Source organism: Trichechus manatus, unplaced genomic scaffold, assembly GCF_000243295.1.
Source record: "Trichechus manatus latirostris isolate Lorelei unplaced genomic scaffold, TriManLat1.0 scaffold00161, whole genome shotgun sequence".
In the NCBI taxonomy this organism is placed as follows: domain Eukaryota; kingdom Metazoa; phylum Chordata; class Mammalia; order Sirenia; family Trichechidae; genus Trichechus; species Trichechus manatus.
In genome coordinates, this window is record NW_004444097.1 from 1,943,422 (window position 1) to 1,960,028 (window position 16,607).

The following is a 16,607-nucleotide window of genomic DNA, read 5'->3' on the forward strand; positions in this document are numbered from 1 at the left end:
TGAGGTCAGATGAGTACTTTTTCTGGTGTTGGCTAGACTTCATGCATTTGTGATCAGCTTCAGGTCAGCTGTGCATCAGCGCTGCTGATCTTGGCCGGGCTCTTACATGCCTGGGGCTTGGCTGGGACAAATGGTCAGACTCAACTTTGATCCCCATGGGCTATCATCCTCCAGCAGGATAGCTCAGGTGTGTTCACATGGCAGCTGGGCAATATTCCAAGAGAGCAAGCAGATGCAGGCAAGGCCTGTTAATGCCTAGGTAGTCTCAGAACTGGCACACTGACATTTCTACTACATTCTATTGGACAAAGCAGATTGTAAGGCCAACCCAGATTTAGCAGGTGGGGAAATAGACTCCATCCAAGGGGGAGCCTTGGTGGCACAGTGATTAAGAGCTATGGCTGCTAACCAAGAGGTCAGCGATTCAAATCCACCAGCTGCTCCTTGGAAGCCCTATGGGGCAGTGCTACTCTGTCCTGTAGGGTTGCTATGAGTGAGAATTGACTTGATGGCAACGGACATGGGCTTGGCTTGGGCCCTTAAAGGGAGGCGCTGCAAAGCCACTTTGCAAATGGTGTGGATGCAGGAAGGGGTGGATTGGGTCCCCTTCTACAAGCAATAAATCAAAATGTCCTTGTTTATTGCTCTTCTCTACCTCTCACCAAAGTAACTTTCAGCTCTTGGCTAATTCGTGCCAAGGTTGTGTCCTGATGTACTAGATAACTGCAGTGACAGATACACAGTGGTTTATCTGTGATATTTAACAGATGTATTGGGGAAGAACTTGTGATTGAAAGTGATCTTTGTGGTCCGATATCAGGGACTCTTTACCACAAGCTGATGTCATCACTGACAAGGCTGTAGATCACTCTTATCTGCCCAGGACTTAAGCTGACCACTCCAGATACACGAATTGCTTGCCAGAGAAGTTTGGATTTCCTGAGCTTGGTATGAGGGTGAATACTCCCCAAACTGCTATAAAGGGTGGCTACTCCCTCAGATATCCCTGGAAAAAACAGGACATGTTATTAAGGTTGTACAGATATTTTCTTTCCACTACCCTTGTTCTCTGCTGTCACTGCTGCCAAATTATTATAGCTGTTCCAGAAATCAGGTCTTTCTGTTCTCTCACAGGTGTTTGCTAACTAATGTGCTACCCTGGCTAGGCAGCTGATAACTTGACGCAGGTAAAAAGCCCATGTCCAGAAAATGCTAAAGCAGCATCTGTAAACTTTGTTTTCTGCAGAATGTTAACCCTCCTTAATGTTCCTTGAAAAGTGGATTCTGAGATGAGACAAATTTGATAACACCCCTTATTAAATTAATATTTGTATTGAATAATCAGAATTTATGTTAATATATTGAATATCTGGAAAAATCTGTGGTAAAGAAACATCACTACCTGGTGGGTTAGTTTTCTTCTTTTCCTTCCCACACTATCCCTGAGATCCTTTTCTTCCTGCTGTGTCCCCTGGAGGCTGATCACTGAGGAAGGACTCACCCAGCATCATGCCAGCTGGTTCTGGCCAGTAGAAGGTGCTGCAGAGGTTAACAGCGCAGAGGGTGAGTGGATTTTCCTTCCCTGCTTTCTGGCTACTTCCCAGTCGGTTCTCTGACAGGGGCGGAGTCCTCTGTGAGTGCAGCTCTTGCGGGACAATCACTTCTCCCAGCTCCATCCCTCTCAGGTTCTAGAAACATTCAGCCCCAGGTACATTGGGTAGTCTCTGGGTGCTTCTGCATCCTATGACTATGTCATTAACCCTGCCCACACTTCCTAAGTAATTCCTTTATTAAAGTCTGTTCCCAGCATGTCTTATCCCAATGTCCCCAAGAAGTCCACAGATAGAAAGCAAGGGTTGGTGAGCTTGGATGGGAGAAAAATAAACTGTGAACCTGTATAGCAAAAGAATTATTAACCTCTAACTGAAATTGTCATTCCCTTCAATTATCAGTGTAGAAAACAGGCATTAGCAGTACCGGCGACTTTGTCAACCATAGACATCACAGGTATTTTATATCACAGTGTTTCTGGGTATCTTGAAATGTTGTATGTCATCATTACTACATTTAAAACTGTATTAGTTATGAGACCTGATGTAGTTCATTTTATTTAAATGGGTTAGTGAAGAAGCACGTTCTTTCCTATACCACAAATTTGTTTTTAAATATTTTATTAACTGCATTCAATTTAATTGGTATCATTTTATAATCTTTTATGTATTTTTTAGTGTATTTTCTGAAATGAGGTCCACAGGCTTCACCAGAATCCCAAAGAGTTTCATGGTACACACACACACACACACACTGTTTAAGATTCCTGAGCCACCTGAGTGAATTAAAGTTCCTGCAAGGCCATGACTGATTTAACACGAGTTTCCGAATTTGTTTGACCAGAGAACCCATTTTTCATGTTCCTGGATTAGTATTTCATGGAACTAGTCTTTCACGAAACACTCATAGGAAAAAATATCCTACAGGAATAACTTATCATATGAGATTTCCAGAAATTGGAGCGGTCAGTCGTGGAGATGTCTGGTCAGTGAGGCACTGTTGCCCCTTGGATCCCACTGGGTACTGGACTCGGGTTTCTTTGTACTCTCTCTCAGCTTGTCTCCTTTCCAGACACCACATACTTTCTCTCAGGTTTCCCGCCCTCAACACCTACTAGCTTGCCCTTCATAGTCCCTGGTTAAACATCTCTCCTTGCGTCCTGTATCCTATTTCATAAACCCTCTATTTTAATTCACATTTATGGAGGACAATATTGGCCATGGACACATACACCAAAAACAAAACATCAATTCAATAGCACCAAGATGGCTCAGTATTCATTTTAAACCAGGGGCAAATCTGCCAGCGCTTCTGGCTCTGTCACTGAAAACATGACTAATGATGTCAAGACAGTCAAACCTGTCTCACATTTTTTTTTTCCCTTCAGCTTAGGTTTTCTACTAATTAACCACGAAGGGTTAGAGATGGCCACAGCTGTGATACTACAAATGCATGATCTCCGTTAACTGTGCTTCTTAGAAGCAGTGTTTTCTTTTTATTTACCTTGGTATTCTCAGATCCTAATGCCAGGAGCTCAGTTATGCTTATTGGATGAATACATGAAATGCAAATTTAAGTTGGAGCAAGAAGGGTTTGCTTTGTCAATGGCTTTAGTGACCGAAAAACTGTACTGCAGGGCCTTTAAGGACAGCATCCTTATTTTATGCATCATTAGATGCACTAAGGACCCTGCACATAGTGTTGGATTCTATTGACTGAGCCGTGATCTCAGAGTCCATCCGTATTTCTCAAAGACAGAGCCAGAGTTAACACATTTCACCGTTTAGAAACATAAACCATGGTGCTAATCGTTCTACCTGAATATTTCTGTTTGTGAATATTTGCAAAATCTTCACAAGGGTTGTGACTATCTTCTTTGATTTTTTTGGTCCCATATAGATCCATGCTAAATTAGATCTATGCTATTTCAAAAAAAAAAAAATTCTTTGATATCTACTTTAAAAAGCATTTGTATTTATTCTCTTAATTACTTATGTATGCTATGGCTGCTAACCAAAAAGGTCGGCAGTTTGAATCTACCAGCTGCTGCTTGAAAACCCCGTGGGGCAGTTCTGTTCTGTCCTATAGGGTCACTGTGAGTTGGAATCGAGTCGACGGCAATGGGTTTGTTTGTTTTTTAAGCTCCTCACTTATTCACTATCTTGTTATCTGACATTTCACGTTTACAACAGTAGTAAAAAACCTACTATCCAGTTGTTTTGTGCATTAACAACATATATCTGGCAGTAATGAATGTTGAGGTCTGAGACGAGAGTAACACTGGATGTGATATTTAAGTTTATGCGTCAACTCGGCTGGTCCATGATTTTCAGTGATTTGGCAGTTATGTAATAATGTAATTTGGCAGTTATATAATAATGTAGTCATCCTCCATTTTGTGATCTGATGTGGTCATCCATTTTCTCGTAACACCAGTTTTTGTGTAATGACCAGGTCTTTGCAACCTAACCAAATCGATAAGTGAGGAATGGGTGTAATGTGTAATAACATATCATATTGTATATATTATGTGGAATGAATGTTCCTCAGTATTAAAGAGTATTTTTCCTCTTAACTTAGTTAAACCCTCTTCCCCATTCTTCCCATCTCCTTCTTTAACCTACTTGTCTGAAATACAAAAATTCTGTTTTAAAAATTATCTTATGAAAGTACTATGAATCATACATAATGTTTTAATCTACAAATTATTTGTATGATTTTAAGCTAACTTTCCTACCACAGTTACTATTTTAGAAATGTTTTTTACTTTTCATCTTTCTGTTTTAAGCTTATTAACCACTCCTCCCCCTGCAAAGAGATTTATAGTCGTCTTTTACCCCAGAGCTTCTTAAGGGTCTTACTGAAGTTTGAGTTCTCTCCAAGTTTTCTCCCTTTGATTTTTATTTTTACTCACCTGTGCAGGACTCTTTAAGGATTTTTACACTGAAGTTGGTATTTTGAACTATGCTTCACATGGCCAGTTTTCCCACATCAAACTTGCATGTCATCCCCACGTCAGATGGCTCCATGTTACCCTTCAGCTTTGAAGGGGAGACTTAAAGATTGGTTTCCTGGGTATGCACTTTAACTGTTGATAAATATAGAGTAGATCATATGCCTTTGTCTTGGCTTTTTTTGGTGGCCATTAACCTTCTTATGATGCCTAAATTCTGTCCAGTAAGTAAAATTGTAGATAGGTTGGGAGAGAATATTGTCTTGCAAAATACCATTGTTGGATTTATAAATGGTAAGTATAGTTATTGGAACTATTTATATCTCCTGTTACATTCTCCTACTGTAGACTTGATGCTTTGCATTTTGAAATAATACCTATAATAATTTACAAATCTTAGCAAAAACTGTATGTTCCACTGTTTTTGATGTTTGCTATATGGTTGTGATTAAAATACACAGCATTTTAATTCTGGATACCTTCAATGTCTACAGTAGAAAAGATGGAATACTTTTTGCTATTAAATTTCTGTCATTTTAAACTTTATCCTAACACTGACTTCAAGGGCCAAGTGGAATGTCACCCCCTTGGTGAATCCATTTTAAACTTCTCCCAACAGAATTAACTTTTCCCTCCTCTGGGCTACGGCTATAATCATGATAATGATAATTGCCAGACACTGTGCTAAGTCCTTTGCATATAATAGCTGACTTAATTTTCACAATAACACTGAGATAACCACTATTATTGCCCTTATTTTACACACGAGAAAATTGAAGCACAGATAGACTGTGAAAATGAGGTTTGCTCTTAGGTCTATTTTACCTCAAGACCTTAGCAAACGGTCAGCACTGCTGTCTCAGAAGGAGGAACAGTGGACTGTGGCTTATTCATCCTGTATTCCCAGTCACCAGAATTCTGGTCACATGGTAGATGCTGAAGGAATATTTGTTGAGTAAATGGCTAAACTGAATAGGGAGAAATTAGAGACGAAAATATTCATGTACATAAAGGAAGTTCTTCACATCAATGAGAATTAGTCAGTTGAACTTAGAAGTACGAATTTGGAACATACTAACAACCACAACTCATCACAGCTTTGCTCTTTTATCCTTATTTTCTCCTGTCTTGGTGCCCTACTCCCCGTCCCTCTTAACCAATAGAATTTCCTTTCCTAACATCTGCTTAGACGCGCTCTCTTACTTACATAGGCACCCTTCCTTACTGCTCAGTGTAAACATGAGAATGTTTAGTTTGTACTGTGTGTACCGGCAGAAGACCCTGTTCTGATTTTTGAGGTCAGAAACCACCACCACCATTCCCTCCCGACCCTGCACACACCATCACCCCCTGGTAGGGAGCCCCTGGCATTTCTTGGGTAGAAGAGAGCAGAAAGCCCCTCCCTCATGAGGTCTGCTCAGTTCCTATGAAGGGTAGGAATCGTGTTCAACTTCTGGGCTGGACTGAAGTTTGTCTATATAAAAGAATCCCCATGTTGGTCTGCTTGCTATTCATAACTTTCCACCTTTTTTTCTGGTATGATACCCATGACTTATGGCATCCTGTGAGGAACATATTCCTGTGGCAGGAGTTATGTGTAATTATTGACACTTGGGCTATAGCTACAAAAATTTAGCCTCCTACTTTGAAGAAAAGAGGAAAAAAAAATGTTGGAATGAAGTCACTGAGATCAACATTATTAAAAATAGATGGAATCTACTGTAATTTGTTAAAAAAAAACACAGCTTTTTGTAATTTAACTATTACTGGTTGATGCACCACACAGCTGGTTGAAAGACACCTGTAGGCAGGAACCATGTCCATTGTCAGCCAGTTTACTGAGAGTAATGACTTTGGATTAAGACAAACCTAGATTCATCCTGGCCCTGATACGTTTGACCTGGGGTAACTTTATACCTACTCTCTGCCTCAGGTTGATCTCTGAGGATAATAAACTGTTTTCACAGAACAATTTTGTAGATTAAATTAGGTGATACATGATAGCACTTAGCTCTGTCCTGGCACCGATACACCTTGGTAAATGTTTCTTTTCTTCTTCCTTTTTTGAAATCTGAGTCTGTTCCTGACTGGAGTCATTAACGTATGGAAAGAAAAGCAAAGACTGAAGGCCATTGTTACCACACAGATTACTCAGGTTTACCCGCTGCCGTCAAGTTGATTCTGACTCATGGCGACCACTTATGTTACAGAGTAGATCTGCCCCATAGGGTTTTCTTGGCTGTGATCTTTATGGAAGTAGATTGCCAGACCTTTCTTCCATGGCACTGCTGTGTGGATTTGAATTGCCAACCTTTAGGTTAGTTGTAGAGCACAAGTAGCTTGCGCCACCGAGGGACCTGTGCTGAGGTGTAGCTTACTTTTTTCTTTGTTTAGGGTTTTGACACATTTATCAGATAAGTTAGTTCCTGCCCTGGACCGCTGAAACCAGGACCCCGTAGGGAATGAAATGCAGACAGTTGGAGTTTCCTTGAGGGGGCTTAGAGAAGAGAGTAAAATAAAGGTAAAGGAAAGGCTGGCTGCAACACTTCCTGGTAGCTGAGATCACTAGGCCAGCTCTCTGTGGGGTACCCGAGTGTGGTGGGTCCCTCAGGGTTCACGTGGGGAGAGGGAACAAACCACTTGCTTTGTAGTTTCTCCCAGTGATGAATAAATAACTATGAATAAATAACTCTTTGTATCCTTCCCAGCTCCTAGCAAACTGCCTTACATAGGGTAGATTCTCAGTAAGTGTTTAATGAATGATGATTTATTCAGTTAATCACTGAATGTTAAATCAGAAAAGCCTTGCGAGGTCATATAATCCCAAACAGTCATTTTACAATTGGGAAACTGAAGCCCAAATTCTATCTCACCCAAGAGCACACCCAAGAGATTAGGACACAGGTCTACAGACGCCAAGATAAGCCCCGGTGCTGTAGCATGTTATTAGGGCGTCCAGAACCTTACATGTCAAACTACAATCAGAGAAAAGAGTTCACGATCCCCAGCTGCTGCCTTTTTCTCTCTCCATAGATACAAATGCCCACAGGTATCTTCTTCTTGACTTTGGAACAAGAGACATATTTATTTTCCAATTAAAAACACCCCAAGCATCAGATTACTTCTTTGTCTTAAGGGCTCAGAGTGTCTGGGTACCCTGTGGTGTGCTGTGCTTTCAGTCTCTCCGTGTGGTGCTCAAGATGCTGAGAAAAAAGCAGGAGCAGCTTTATGGTCATAGATATGTATTGAAATATTGATGAAGGTCGGTGATTATGCTCCGAGATGCCTTGTGCTATATAGCTGGTTAGGGTGTGCCCAGTGTGCGTGAATTGGCTCAGTCTGTCACAACTGTTCTGGTTCCTCTTCCATATGCCAGCTGTCCTTGGTCCAGACTCTGCATTTCGTTTTCATGCTGTTCACACCGTCTGCTTGACCTTGATACTAGCTTTTGACTAATCACATCCTACCCAGCCTGCTGGTGCAAATGGTTAGTGTGTTCAGCTCCTAACTGAAAGGATGGTGGTGCGAGTCCACCCAGAGGCACCTTGGAAGAAAGGCCTGGCGATCTACTTCCAAAAAATCAGCTATTAAAAACCCTCTGGATTGACCTCTACTTGTCTGGAGCAAAAAAGAAAGAAGGAAACCAAAGACTCAAGAAGAAACTAGTCTATAGGACAAATAGTCTACTTGAACCACGGCCTCAGCTACCCTGAGACAAAAAGAACTAGATGGTACCCAGCTACCACTACTGACTGTTCTAATCAGGGCCACAGTAGATGAATCCTGATAGAATGGAAAAAATTCCTAAAAACAAACAAACAAACAAAAAACTCCAGACTTTCTGGACTGGTTGAGACTGGAGAACTTCCCGAAACAATTGCCCTTGAGATACCCTTCACATCTTGAACTGAAACTAAACCCTGAGGCCACCTTGTAGCTAAATAACAGATTGGCTTACAAAATAATGGCTATCTTGCCTGTAAGTACTGTGTTCCTTAAAAAAATCACCTGTATGAAACCAAACGGTCAACAATTACTTTAAAAACAAAGATGAGAATGTAAGGGGGCAGGGAAGTGAGATTAATGGAATTGGAACAATCATAACAAAAATAATGAGACTGTTCATGCATTGTGAAGAATGTAATTAATGTCACTGAACAACTTGTGTAGAAATTGTTGAATGGGAACTTAAACTGCTCTGTAAACCTTCACCAAAAACACAATAAATATTATTTACAAAAAAAAAAAGGGAAGAAAACCCTATGGAGCACAGTTGTGCTCTGACACACATGGGGTAGCCATGAGTCAGAATTGGCTTGATGGCAATTGGTGGTGGTGATATACCCAGACTTCAGGAACAGCTGAAGTCATATTTGCTCCCTGACGCTCCCCATCCTTGACAATGTATTTCAGGCATATTGGTCTCTCCACTGCAATTTTAAAACATTTGCAGTCTGTATGGCACAGTCTGACCATCCTTCTATTCTTCGTTTCACGTGTGGGAGAGACGGTGCTCTGTGTTCTATCTTGCTTATAAGACTGATGGCATATAAAATGTTCATTGAATAAATGGTTGAAATCCACTTGGATTAGTATTGCCAGATAAAATACAGGACACCTTAAGTACGAATTTCAGATAAACAACACAAAACTTTTATTATAAGTATGTCCCAAATATTGCAAGAAACATATTAAAAATATGGGTAGTTTATCCAAAACTCATACTTCTTTGTATTTGTATTTGCTCATTCTGGCAACCCTAACTTGGATATGTTATTAATTCAGATAGCTCTTTAAAAAATTCTTCTTGGACGTTAAGCAAACAACTAAACTTTTATTTTTTAACCCTTGGAGCAGAAGTCTGCCAAGAGCTCATGCTTTATCTGCTCCAGCTCTTGCCTACTTAATCTTCACACTATTAATAGAATTTATTGTAAGAACTTTTTTTTTCTGATACAGGATTTGATATATGCATAGTTGTATACCTTGGACAGAAAGACACAATGGTTTTACTAATTGTGTACGTCTGTGGTTACATATAACAATAATTAGCATGTAAATATAAACAAAAAAAAACCCCACCAAAAATTGACATAGAAATATGTAAACGTCAGTATGTTGTCAGCTCTGTGAGGGTAAAGATTTGCTTGGGCCCCCAGCCTCTGATCCCCAGGGCCTAGCACAGGTGGCAGTCACTGAATAAATATGCTGGCAGATACTCTGCCTTCTCTACTTTCCTCTGTCCTTCTATAGACGTTAGAGTCACAGGCCATCAGGATTTCTTTCTTTGTACCCTGCTTCTCTAGGATGGTGTGCTCCCTTGACCAGCAACATCCCAAATATTGCAACTACACCTGGGACGTTAGCTACACCTGGAAACCTGTTAGAAATGCACATTCTCAGCCCCGCTCCAGGCCTACTGCCGTAGAAACTCTAGGGGTGGAAGCAACAATCTGGGTTTTCACAGGCCCTTCAGAGGGTTTTGATGCACACTTACGGAACCACGGTTCTAGGACAGCCAACGTTTTCCTGTGTTTCTACATATAAAATACAGATGATTGATGTGTGGGTAATTATCACACTGCTGTAATGTACTTGACACAAATGGCTCTAGGTCACTAGTCAGACTTCCATAGGTTTGTCCTCTGTTTTACTTTTTTTCCCCTTCCATTGTCGTCTTCTTCACAAGCTAAGGCTTGGTCTCTTCACTTTCACCAAGTAGGTATGTTGGAAAGAAAAGGTCTGGTCATTCTTTTCCAACTTCCTCCCCTCCCCCCCCCCTCTTATGGGTCTTCTTCCTCTTACTCTCCCTCCATTCTTCTCCTCCCTCTCCTCCTTCTGCTCCTCCTCCCCGCCTTCTTCTCTTTCCCCTCCTTCTTCCTTCTTTTCCTGTTCGCTCTGTTTCATTTATTGGAATTTCCAGTTTAAAAAGCCCCAAAACCAAACCCACTGGCGTCGAGTCGATTCCGACTCATAGCAACCCTATAGGACAGAGTAGAACTGCCCCATAGAGTTTCCAAGGAGCACCTGGTGGATTCGAACTGCCGACCTTTTGGTTAGCAGACATAACCCTTAACTACCATACCACTAGGGTTTCCATTTCCACTTTAGACCTTGGAAATCCTTCAAGCATGCTCTTCTGCCAGTCTTCCTTTTACTCACATAAATGACCCTGGACTTCCATCTTTACTGATGCTACAACCTCCTCAACGCAGGTAAACTAGCTGCTCTTAATCAGCTTTTCACACCCCCCCTTTCAGTTCTCCAATTCCTAAGTACTTCTCTGTTTATCACTCTTTCTTAGTCTTCTTTCTGCATCTCTGCAAGTACTTGTTATTCTAGCATGTCACCACCCAGCCAGCAGTCCCCACTTGATATATGCATTATCATCACTAAAACTCACTTTTCATCACTATTACTCCCACTCTTTCCAGGCAGGAATGCTTTGAATTTCACACACGTATTGGAGGAGATGAAATTTGCCACTTATACTTAGCAGAATTGGCCATTTAGTAAGCTTCCATATATTTAATTAATAATTACTTTTGCTTCTTACCATTGGGGCAGTTCTTCTATATCTTATTACACGAAACTGTGTCCCAGCAGTTTATCCCTTCAGGAGATGTCAGTTACAACAAGAAATACTTCTTATTTCTTGTCTTGCTTTCATAGTTTCCAAAAAACTTGTCTGAGGGTAACCCATATGCTACACATAAATTAGAACTTCACTTCTGGAACTGATTCTTGAAGAAGGGCAAGATCTCCCCTTTTCTGGATGTGTTGAGAAAGGGTTCACACCCACTGGATATGTTTAATCCTATCCAGAAGATGGAGAACTTGTATGAGATAGTCTCTAGCCCTGTTACTTTGTACTATTCCAGTGCTGAACATAATAGAGTTCTAAGTATTCACTATTTCACAATATTCTTTGTGACCAATATCAGTAATAATGCCATTAATATCCAAATCATAAATTCATGTAGCACTTTTTCAATTTTGACAATGGTCACATATATTATTTGTTTCATTTTATTTTTTTTTACTTCTCTACCATACTGTCTAAAGGAGTTTTTTTTTTTTTTTTACCTTTCAACATAAACGATGGAAAATGTTTTCGAATAAATAACTCTTAAGTGCCTCCAGGTAAATTCTGCTATCGCTGAAGGTTATAAGAGAGTAATTACTCAAGTGCTACAACTTTATAAGTGCTGTAGGTATGGTTAGGTCAAGGGTCGAGTCTTCTCTGTTGAAGGGCACAAGAAAATAATTATGCCATCTTTTCCCATCTTGAATACCCCCTGACGTCTCCTATAGGAAGGAGAAGAGATTATGAAACAACTTGGGCAAGTAGCATTGAACTGGGAGTCAAGGAATAGTTTAAGTCATGGCTGTGTCAATAATAAGCTTAATTTCTCATACAGCTACTGAAGAGATTTGCTTAGACCCAAGTTTCAAAGAGGTGGCAATGACATTGGATTCATCCTGCTGGATAATACTTGTTTTCTGTTTTGTCGAATGAATCCATATGCAAAAAATACCAGCAACTTTTAGAACTCTTTGTGTCCTTGAACAGTTTTGTCAGAGTGATCCGATAGCATTGGCTAGACGCTCTAATTCAGCACTACTCCGAAGAATAAGGTTGTACTAGAGGAGACCCTTGCTGTACTACCTAGAATCCTGGTCAAGTTCCCTTTGTGTCCAAACTCACTTTTGGCTGCCAGAACTCAAGGTTGCTACAACTTTCAGATGTTCTTTTCTAAGTCTAAGAGCACAGGGAATCTTGAGGCTGTCTATGTTATTAGTTCCACATGCAATGTATTCCACTGAATGATCAGACTGAGATTCCAGGAGTATCTGACAATCTGCTCAGTAACTACTTCAGAGGAGTTCTAACTTGCCATCAATGGAAGGCAGAGTTGTCAGGACAAATGGTCCCACTTGTCTCTCCTTCAAATTGCACCATGCAGGGAGGCAGAGAGCATTTTACACAGATCATTGGACAGAGGGTGAAGAGATAGGAATTTTTGTCCTGGCTTTGCTGTTAATTCTGTGGCCTTAGCTAAATTGTATAATTTGCTTGGTGTTCTGGACCCGCATCTAGAAAATAGACTGTATCAGTGGCTTTCCAAGTATGATGTGCAGAGCTGACAGGGTTCCCTGGAGTTGCCTCAGGCTGCTGTAGGTCATGAGAGTAGACCTGAAAAGATGGGACTCCATCCCCTCCCTTCAACCAGAGAAGTTCTACCCGTTTGTTTTAAATGTTTGAGCTTCAGGGTACAGAGCTGTTTGAGAGAAGGTTCCAAGACTCTGATAGTCTGTTTCTAGAAGACTACTCTTATAAATCTCTTTGGCCCATTGTTATGGAACCCTGTTTTTCTAGTTAAAGCATGACAAAATTGTACAACTTGAAAATAAATGAGAGTTTTACAACTAGCAACAGCAGCCCCCATTAGGAAAGTTCAGGTTAGAAGGAATTGTGGGACAGTGCAGTGTATGGGACAACACAGTGTATGGAGCATGCTTGTCAGATGTGCGTTTATTGATAATGTTGATGACACACGGATTCTGACAGTAGCTAGATATTTTTGGTGTATGTGTGTTCTTTTTCACTGTAGTGCATTTTTATTTTTGTTGTATTTTGCCTAACAATAAATAAAGACAGCATTAATATTCATGAGAGGCTGTAGGAGGAAAATGTTGAGTTTATTTTGCACTCAGGGACACAGACCACTGAAGAGAAGATGCTATAAACTCGTAGTTGGAGAATAAAGTAGCAACAACAATAATAATGATCTGTCTAATTCTCCAGGGTACATTAAAAGCCCACAGGGCTGGCTAAGCTCATTTAAGAGCACGAAACGTGTTGTATGTCCTCGTATCTCAGCTTTACGTGCCTTGATTTGACCCCCAGAGTGTACCCAAGCCCATTCTAATTTTCCAGCACATAGCAGAAACTTGAACTTGGGTAGAGAGCCAAAAGGGCTCTTTGATACTATAATATTAATTATACTTAACTACCCGTATTTATATTTCCCCCACTAGATTGCACTTTCCTTGAGGACAAGGAGTCTGCATTCCTCACAGTGCACAGCACAGTATTTTGGCCGTAGTTGGACCTCAGTACATGCTTGTCCTCGTGAAAAGTTAAGGGAGGTATAACAACATTTCCCCAGAACTCATGTGGGTTTTCTGGACCTGGTATGCTGGCAGCCATGCCTAGGCTGGGGCCAGTGGCAGTGGACCCAGGCCCTGCCTAGAATCTACCAACATGTTAACTGATGAATCAGGATGAGAACTTTCATTCCAAGTAAAAGGGAAGGCGCTCATCTTCTCATGGAATTCACTAACACTGAGGAGCAAGTGGACAAATCAACTGGCATCTCCTTCGATTTGCGCACATGATCAGATGATCACATCCCTTCAGTGGAAATCCCACCTCCCCAGTGTACCCCGTATTATTCTAATTTGCAGCCAGTGTTGATAAACATCCAAGACTTAACAAAGAATGTTGACTTTGGAGTCTGAGTCCTAGGTTCAAGTCCTTCTAGGCCACTTGTTCTCTGTATGATACTGAGTATAGAGCAGTGGTTAAGAGCCTGGGAATTGGAGCTAGACTGCGTGGGTTTGAACCCTGAGTCTATTACCTTCCAGCTGTGTGATCTTGGGAAGTTATGTAACCTTTATGTGTATCAGTTTCCCCATACAGTAAATGAGGATGATACTAATATTTGCCTCATAGGGTGGTTAGGGAGATAAAGTAAATTAATACATGAAAGGAGACTTAGTACTGGCCCATTGTATATTCTAAACAAATATTTTCTATTATTATTATTATGTGTAAGCGTCAGTTCTTCTTCTGTAAGATGAGAATGTAATACTTACCTTTAAGGGTTATGTGAAGCTTTGAAATATTTTGAAAGCATCAAAAATGTTCAATAAATTGGGGCTGTTATTTTTATAATGTGATAATTGTAAGTTCTCTGTTACATGACATGTAGCTGGAATAAGCCTAGTGTTCTGCATGCACAGTGATCTGTCATCCCAAATGAGGGGCACACGCACATCACTCACTTTTTCTCTCTCTATGAACCTTACACCATGAACTGTTTCTCTCAGAGAGGAGAATTCGATAGCGTTACCAAAGGCCAGCTTGTTGGTATTTTGCTGTTGAAGTAGACTTTGAGGTCTTGGCTAGACCTGGAACCAGGACCTCTAACTGAGAGTCTGGGGTTTGATGATGAACAGATCTCTGAATCTGGGTAAGTTATTTCACCTTTCTGGCTTCCGTACTGTTCTTAGGTAAACGGGGACAGTAGTGCTACCCTCGTGGAGATGAGATGAGGCTTGAAGGAGCTGGTGCAGCATGTCCCCTAGCACAGTACCTAGCGCACTCTAGTTACTCAGAAAAGTTTACTTACCTCCTTTCCTCAGCTCTAAAGTCAACACTTCCCACTAGTTATTCTCTTTGAGGCCATTTTCATTTCCGGCATTCAGTCTCAATAGGATATTATAAAATTCAGTATACTTCATACTTGGGCATCTACGTGGAATTTTTCCATCTGGATTCTTATGTCATCAGGGGAATTTTAGTCCCCCCCAAACCAGTATTTTAATACTGTTGAATATTAATATTTTTGTTCTCACAATTAGTTAAACCAGATTGCCCTGAACTATGGAGAAAAGGGCAGATATTTGAAACGTGCACACAATGATTGTCATTAGCCAAAAATTCAAATTCATTGATTAGTCATGGCCAGACATTTTGAGATCATCCAAGGATTTAGGGAAATTAATTCAATTATATAGATATACTTCCTTTGTGAATCCTATTGATGACTCTGGGGAAAATAGAATATGAAAATATAAATATGATTTAGAGAGAAATCTTTTAAGCCAAAACATTATGAAAGGTTTTGCTGTAATCCATTCAAATTCTGAAAGGTAGATTGGCTGTATCGTCCTTGTTTAGCCACTGAAGAAATTAAAACACCAAAAGAATGAGAGATCATCTGTCTTCTAGCGCGGCAGGGACAGAGTCAGGATTAGAATGCAAATGACACTCTTATCCAGACCTAAATAAAACAATATGCACCCTAAAATGCGCATTTAAAAAGTAATCCTAGAGTTAAATGATTATATTAGAATGTCTTTTTCCTCTTACTTTTCAGTAATCCGTACCTGTTTAACTGTCCACCACCACCACCGTTTGCTATCAAGTCAGTTCTGACTCATGGCAACCCCATGCATGTCAGAGTAGAACTGTGCTCAGTAGGGTTTTCAATGGCTGAGTTTTTGGGAAGCAGCTCACCAGGCCTTTCTTCCAAGGCACCTCTGGGTGGACTCAAACCTCCAACTTTCTGGTTAGCAGCCGAGTGTGTTGTTCTTTGTACCACCCAGGGGCCATTTAACTATAGTAGGCACTATAAGAGAAGCCCTGGTGGTACTGTGGTTGAAGTGCTTGGCTGCTAACCGAAAGGTCGATGGTTCAAACTTACCAGCCATTCCTCAGGAGAAGGATGTGGCAGTCTGCTTCCATAAAGATTTACAGCCCTGGAAGCCCCATGGGGCAGTTCTCCTCTGTCCTGTAGGGTCACAGGGAGTTGGAATCGACTCGACAGCAGTGGGTTTGGTTTTTTTTTGGTTTAGGCCCTGTAAGAAGCACAGAATATGAAGCTGTAACACATAAGGGGCCTTGGAAGTCAGAGTCCATTCCCTGGATTTCACAAAGGAGATGACTGAAATCAAGACAAGGCAAGGTACAACTGTCCATGGCCAGGTTTATGTGTAGGTGGTTGCCACCTACACAGTACAAGGTCAAAGTGTCTCCACATTTAAAAAAAAAAAACTTTTTTTTTTTTTAAATTAAATTCTGGAATGCCTTTGGTTTCCCAGAGCTACAATAGGGTTCTTTTTTTTTTTTCTTTTTTTTTTCCTAGCTAATTCTAATTCTAGATGCATTCTGATCTGATGCCAAATACTCCAAGGCCAAGTGCATTGAAAGTAAATACTGCAGACATGACCCAGAGTGAGCCTTGATTTAGGTTGTAGAACCAACCCTCCAGAGAGAAGGAAATGCTGAAAAAGGAATTCCTTAAAATATTTC